The sequence below is a fragment of the Rhagoletis zephyria genome, unplaced genomic scaffold (genome assembly GCF_001687245.7).
Source record: "Rhagoletis zephyria isolate East Lansing unplaced genomic scaffold, Rhagoletis_zephyria_1.1 Rzeph_scaffold_07231, whole genome shotgun sequence".
Taxonomy (NCBI): Eukaryota; Metazoa; Arthropoda; class Insecta; order Diptera; family Tephritidae; genus Rhagoletis; species Rhagoletis zephyria.
Genome location: NW_016164314.1, coordinates 16,749 through 24,814, shown reverse-complemented (window position 1 = coordinate 24,814; position 8,066 = coordinate 16,749).

Here is an 8,066-nt window from a genome sequence, read left to right as displayed (position 1 = left end):
CAATTGATGTCCCTGAGCGAGACACCAATATCCACCGCGTGGCACACATTCAATGCCGAGCCGCACCTCCCTACTTTGTCCGCTGCCACGTTTCGGTCAGACTTAAAGTTGTGTAAACCTTCGAACTCACTTTAAATTTCCTTGATATTTGAGATAGAAATCACCTTCGAAAGTATGAGTGTTCCCTCTGCGGAATTTTTAGATTACCAACAAAACAGTCACTTCCAAGGAAAAAACACATTAAACACAGCCTTGAGGCCAAACCAAAGCAAAAGCAAAGCTAAGCACCAAAGGCTTGATCACATAGGGCTTACACACTCACCTGCGGCTAACTGGCTGGCTGGCAAATATACAGAACGCAGAATAGAAAAAAGCAATAAAATGTCTAAACAATTGTACTTAATGTCTTGAAAATGTTTATGACCTTGTTGCACCCGTAAACCGGTGAGGCATTTAAACGAGGAGGCAAACAAACAGCCGCCAGCCAAACGGCTTGCTATTTAGCAGCCAAATCAAAACTGAAAGGAGCTGACCATTTCAAAAGGAGAACACACTTGCAACTTGGCAGGCCGCAACAATACGTTTAAAGGCTTACATACTCGTGTACTAGGTATACAAAGCAAGGTGCTGACGTTGCTAATGTACGTAGAATTCTAAGCGGGAATTCATTGGAATGTGACTAAGTACTAAGTACGTGTGTGTGTGTGTGCGTGTGCTGGTGTAGGTAAGAGCACGAAAGTAGCCTAGTGCGGGTAATTTATACGGCCGTTTTTTCGGCGACTTCCGGCACAGTGTGTTGGTTATTTGATAGTAGCACAACAACACATGCACATATGCATATCTATAGATATTTAACTAAGGATATTTGCATGCCAACTCTCCTGCCGCTGCCTTCTCCAACTTTGACGTACTTGTAGTGAAACGCTGCAGTAAGCCGTTGCTGCTCGTTTTAAAGCAACTCAAATATGCTATGAAAGCACTAGTAAGTATAATAGATACGTACATATGTATGTAAGTACGGGTATGTGCATAACTTCCGCTCTAAGGCATTTGATTTTGCAGTGTCCTTTTGCCGCGTTCTTCCTGTTGTTTGATAGTCTTTACGAGCATTTTGCTGGACGTAGGTAATTTGATGACAGTTTTATGGCGCCAGCAACAATAAAATGGACAAATAAGGGTTAATTATTTTCAAGCTAAAATACACTTTTAAATTACCACCGAAAATACGAGTGGAATAATAAAAAAGTATTAAATATTTTAGTTTTGGTTTCGGTGAGGGTAATGGATGATTAGCATAATGTTAAATGGGGAAGAGCCATTAGAGTAGAAGGGCAAACGATTTCACCGCTCATCGTATAATCGTGCACAGGCAGTAGTACAGGAAGCTAAAGATTAAGGAAAATAGGAATATACTGATGTCTTCAATTAAAAAAAAAAAATTCTGTGGATTTTGCTATATCGCCCTCAAAAAAAAATTCCGCAGCAGCTGTCGTGCACGCCATGGAGTTCCATGGGAATGAAATCTTGCAAAAGCAGTGTAGCTTGAACGAAACGCTGAGGTAATTCGTGGTTCAAAACGGTACCAATTCGTAGCGCCTGGGCTCTTAATGAACTGTGACCGTTTAGGGCTACCACATGAGCGACAGTTGGCACTTAGCCAGTTACAGAAGCTCCTTTCTCTGCCCGTAGTCGACTACTAGCTAGAAGGTTTTCGCCCTAAAAACCTACTTTGAACCCATGTCCAGTGGCCGTCCACCGAACTCCTAACCCTCCCACTTAACCGTATGGGTTATGACCGTATGGGTGCCCTGCAGGGTGCAGCTTCCTCCAATACAACTATGCCTCGGAACCCAAGTCGGCCTAATTTGATGTACTGCAAGGTAATCAAAACAGAGAGGTCCGCATTACCCAGCTAGTTTCGATCGAACCAAAAGCAATCCTTGAGCTTTGGTTTGGGCTTGGATGTTTACTCTGCGAATCATTTTATGCTGATGGATAGCCAATTGACTGCACCAGCGCACAGTGATTTCAAAACTGGAATTTAATGTTCATAATTCACTGAAGCCTTAATTTTTTAACCAATTTGATTAAGTTTTGTTTTAAATGAAAGCTTATAAAATTATCAAGATACTACTTGAACTTGATTTTCGAATTTTTATAAGTTTATATTAAAAATTTGAATGCCAATTGAGGAAATAGAAAAATTTTAAATGTGATAAATTTTTAAATAACATTGTGTGTAACTAGTCTTTGTTATATATTTTGTAAATTTGTAAATTTTCTTCAAAATTGCAACCTTTTCTGCACTTTGTAGTAAAAAATTTAATACAAGGAAATCAAAATTCCAACATCAGTCTCAACTGGACGCTTCCAAATTTGATAGGCTTTCATTTAAAAAAATGGTAAAAAAAAATTTTTGAAAAATTAAGGCTCCAGCGATTTATGAATGGTAAATGCCAGTTTTGAACCACTGTGCAGCGTCTTTCCACAGATGCCGGACCAATTTGTGACTAACTGAACAATTCTGGCAACTGACTTTCAAGTCTACAGAGTCATTTTAAAAACAGAAATCTTTCATAAGACAATCACCAATTCTGGCAACTATCTTGAAAGCTTTAAACTGTCTTTCGAAAAACTAATTGAAAGATCTGCTAACGAGGAAGTCTTAGCGTTATGCTGTTCACCTTTTAGCAATATGTTTTTTAAAAATTAAATTAAATTAGAAAAGTTTATAACTTTTTCTTTTAAAACAATAAAAACCAATAAATAAAAGAAAAATTAACTAAGCAAAAATAAATAAAAATGCTTTTTATAATTAAATGAAATTAAAAAAAATATATATTTTTGCTTTTAACACAATGCTATCTAAAAAAAAGTATATAATAAATAAAAAAAAATTTATATAATAAATAAAAATACTTTTAAAAATTAAATGAAATTTAAAAAAAATCGATTTTATAAAACAAAATCTAAAAATTATATTACAAAAAGCAAAAAATTAAATAAAAAGAAATATAGAGTATCTAGGTTTTTAAAAATTAAATCGAATGAAAAAAATAATTTTTTAATTTGAGAAACAATTATAAGAAAATTTATTTAAAGAAATACCAAAGACAATATAAACAAAATAAGATCCTAAAAAGAGATGGAATAAACCAATCAATTTTTCTTTTTAATACAACAAAAACCAAAACCAAAAAATTTAACTGAAATAATTAAAAAAAATATATATTTAAAATAGAAGAAATACGTTTCTAAAAATTTAATGAAATTAAAAAAAAAAAATCTGTTTAAAACAATAAAGTCATAAAAAATAAATGATTTAATAAAATAAGTTTCTAAAAATTAAATTAAAAGGTATAACTTTCTCCTTTTAAGACAGTGAAATCTAATAATTAAAAAAAAAAATATTAAATTAAAAAAACAATTTTAGTGAAAAAGAATCGCAGCCCGAACCCGTACCTCTCGAAAGGCATACCAGTACTTTGCTCACTCGATAAACAAGCACTTTCTCTCAAAACAGCCTTCCGCAACGAGGCACAGTGATATTTGGTACTCAATTCGTTCCCATAAATCTAAAAATAAAGTATTGATTTTGGAGTGTTATTCTCTTGGGTTGGCTAAAATGATGTTTCAGTTATGGAAATATGTCCAAGACAGGTCCCGACCTTTTGCATCTTTTCCTATGATCATTAGGGGTATTCTCCAAATCTTGCAAAGCCATTGCACGTAGCACGGATTGCAAGGATTGCATAACTTGCAAACACACAACAACAAAATACATGCGAAACAACATTTCCTATCGCTGCAAAACATGCAACGTCGAAAGCCATGTATATATTTTGCAAAATAGCATAGCAAGATATATGCGACCCTGTGCTAGTTGTTTTGTTGTTGGAATTGCTACATATTTCGATCAATTCCTCTCATCTCGCTCACTTAATTTTTTTTCTGCCTTTTGTTATTGTATTTGCAACATAATTTCGCTGCTTGCTACCCATGCATGCTACCACTTTGCAATGGGGTGCTCTCGTACTCTTCGAAATATTGAATAGTATTTTTGCATTTCGTGCAATCCGTTCATCGTGCCAGACTTCGAGAATACCCCTATTGTTAAAGTGTTAGTTGAAGCAGCACTCTGAAAAGTAAAAATGTTATGCTAAAGTTTAAAACGTAGCCCTAAGGGTGCGTTCACACAGAAAGCCGATCGGTGCCGAGCGAAGAAAGGCGAGCAAAGCGAACATCCAAGTGTTCATGCTGAACGAGGCGGAGCGGACCTTTTCGTATGGACTCAGCTGCAAAAGATTAGTTTAAAAACTCATTCTTCTTTAAATATTTTGATATCTTGTTTGCAGAAATGTCATGAAGCTAAGAAATTAAATGGAAAACTCAAAATCAAAAACTGTATTGCTTTCGGTTCCAAAACGCTTCTGAAAAGCAGATACAGCAATATGAACACTTTCATAAAGCTACAGCAATTTGAAAGCTTCACTCTGCTCGGAACTCATTCGCTCGGCTTGGCTCCGCTTTCTGTGAGAACGTACCCTAAGACTACAGAAGCTTAGAAGCTGGAATGCGGCTCGACTTGGTCATACTACAATTTTTATCAACCGGCAATTACCGAGCACAATGGACTATTGTGTACCAATGCTCACTTTTACTAAAGGTTATAGCATAGGTATAGCATAGCAGAGAATCTAGGATCGAAGGAGTTCCGGGATCTGAAGATGCCATAAATTTCTATACGGATGTCTCCAAACTAAAAAACAGAGTAGTAGGAGGCGTCTACTCGAAACAGCCTAAAATGAGGTGTGGTCGCTACTACTAAAATATATATATAATCAGTTAGTCCGACGGCCCTTATGGCGCTTGACTCTTGACTTATTGTGTGTACCGGGGCACAGTCACATACCATGAAATGAGAGGCAGACGAGCTTGCAAAAGGGGGTACTTCCACTCCACTTTCACCAGCCTGGAAGAGGATAGGAACGCTAATGGGTTCCTGCAAAGCTTTTACTAATGGAAGCGGACACCAGATGGGAGCGCACGGAAAACTGCAATTCAATGAAGCTTACATGGCCGAAATGGAATATACGGAGATCGACAGAAATTCTAACTCTCAATAGAGTCGATATTTCACTGGCCATTGGCCTGCTCACAGGACATACCCTGATAGGAAGGCATGCAGAACGTCTCGTGGTCAGTCACAATGACTACTGCAGGAACTGCCACAACGAAGGTGAGCCTGATCTGCACTACGCAGGAAAATACAGAAATATCCTAAGTATAGATTTTTTAGATGATCTAAGCGCAACTGGTAAGTTTGGAATACCGCCAGCTATTTTCTACTAAGTAGTCATGGGCCTATAGGATTGCAAATATATCGGTTGGGAATAACGAGGCATATTCTCCAAGAGAAATGTAAAGCCTATCCCAATTAGAATCCGATATAGAAACCAGATTAAGACGCTGTGTCCGTTTTGGAGCCATAAGTAAATATTCGATAAAGTGTCAGCCCGGGATCCGTGCTAGGATTAAGCCAGCATACAGCCACAGGAAACTCAACCTTGTAGAGTCCCCTCAGCACTCTCATAAAAATTATACTTTTTTAATTAATTCATTGTATATGTATGTATGAATATTTTCTGATTCATACATCTCCATCTCTTCTTCTCCCACATAAATCACTTTTATTTGTTGTCACGCTCCTAGTTCTGCCAATAGTCGCCCACATTTCCTGCTAACACACATACACACATCTCCGTTTGGTTGGGATTTGACTGACTTTTTGACATTTGCTTAGTTAACCCACTCAATGCCAAAATGCCAAATACGATTCAATTGACACTCCATTTGGCATTTCAACAAAAACAAATCTTTACTAATCCAAGCGAAAAAAAGGCAATTGAAATAAAAATCTGTGAAAGCAATAAAACCAACAACAACAACAACAAAGGAAAAACGACTTGTGCATAGAAACAAGAATAAGCAAATAGGGAAAGCAAATTTTATGAGTACCAACTGTGAAATCCCGCAAGCAGCTTAACTCTTGCATAATCCACATATCAGTCAATCCACACCGCAATGGCCAATTTAGCCGCAGACACTTGACCTTTTTTTTTTTGTTCGACATTTTTGCGAAAAATGCGTTATCCAAAGGGGCTACCCTACAACCCTGACGCCAAAGTGTCCAGTGCAGGTTTTGATTTTGGTTTTTGTCAGCCAGTGGCTGCTGCTACCGCTGCTGGTCACCACATAACTGAGCACTGACTGGTATGCCATGGCGTATAAGCCACTTTCAGTGCGCTTCTTGTTTGTTATTGTTTTTGTGATTACCATTGTAGTTACAAGCTTATTTGCACACACATACAAATGTATGTATGTATGTATGGTTAAGAGCAGCAAAAATGTGTTTATGACTTTGGGGCCAAATGGTTTTTGCTTGTCCTTTTTATCCAAATACTTTACATTCGCTTTTTTCCCACATTACTTTTTTATTTTTCCTTTAATGGTTTCTTCTTTTCATTTCGTTAGTTTTGTTGTTATGTCGGTCAGCTATGATTTTTGAAGTTTTTATTAGCTGCCATTTGAGTTTGTGTACTCGTTCCTGGTCGTCACTCGTGTTGGGTGCAATGGCTTGTAAAAAGATCCTTGTTAAGCTGCTAATCATTGTCGAAGCAGTGAGTAGGGTGGATTTTGAGGGATTGGGACTTTGGCTGTGCCATTGCTGATACGTGATTTAAATGCTTTCTACCCACATTTTTAAGATTCCTAATACCTGATGTCTTATTTTGTGGCCAATTTTGCTACTCATTGGGTTAGCTCAAGAGCTCTTTTTTACATATTTCTACAGAGTTCAATGAAATTAATTGGCTTACTTTAGGCTTTCTATTGGATTAATTTCGAAAGATTGTTATACAGGAAGGAAAGTTTACTTAAAGTTTTCATTTTATTAGAAGATCATAGATTGGAATTCCTTGTTCAGCTCTACACACACATACAGAAAATCTATCACACATAGAAAGAGCGCGAAAATGTTTTTTGCTCTTTCACGCTAAAACGGCGGACGCATTTCAAAGACATTTAGAACAATGATAAGGAAGGTTTTATCCGAATTAACGCATGAGATTTATTTTTTTGGGTAAGAGAGTTGCCACCTTTTCAAAAGTTTAAATCAATTATTTAAAATGTTAAATGAAATATTACAACAATCTGGGTGTCAAATGAAAGGGGTTTAAAAATTATTTGTTTAGAAATTATTTGTAAGGAGGGTTGCCACAAAACTTAGCTCATCACTGTTGTGATTTCAAGTGCGCCGAGAAATGTGTCACAAAAAATTCGATTTTGAGTGCTAGAAAAGTACACAAAAATTAAAAAAAATGAATTGTAGCTGCATATTTTTTGAGCGGCAAGCTTTGAGGTGACTTTGTTAGAATACGGATGTATGTCTAAAATATTATTATCTCACTGCATGAACCCCGAAACAACAATGGCCTATCATTTGAATCAGTAGAATCGAGATATCTGACTTCGCGAGCTTAAAGAGATCCCTAGACCGCCCACGGTCCATCCCCGGCCAGAAATATCTCGCCGTAGCACATGTCTTTGTTTTCCTCCAGCGTTCGCTGAGTTTACCCGAGACCCATCTTTCCAAAAGAAGTCCACAAGTGGTCAAGAGGACTCCCACCATCTCTCTTCTAAGCGATCATTCCTCAAGGCTACCGCCTCTGGCCAGTTCATCAGCCGCACAATTTCGTGCGTTAACACTATGGCGTGGCACCCAAACAAGTCTGACCAAGTAATATTCCGACGCTATCGGAAGCGAGTTAAGGCATTCCTCTACAAGCTCCGAGCATACCGTAAGTTAGCCCAGTGCCCTGATTGCCGCCTGACTGTTCGAGTAGATATGAACTTGCCTTACCGTCATCGCGCCTAACAGCAGACAATCGATTGCTTCCATAATAGCAGCAACCTCCGCCTGATCTGGAAGCCTAAATTTATGGCTGATGAAGAGCTCCTTGAAAAAGACTTTTGCACTAACCCTTCCGTCAAGCTTCAGACAGTTT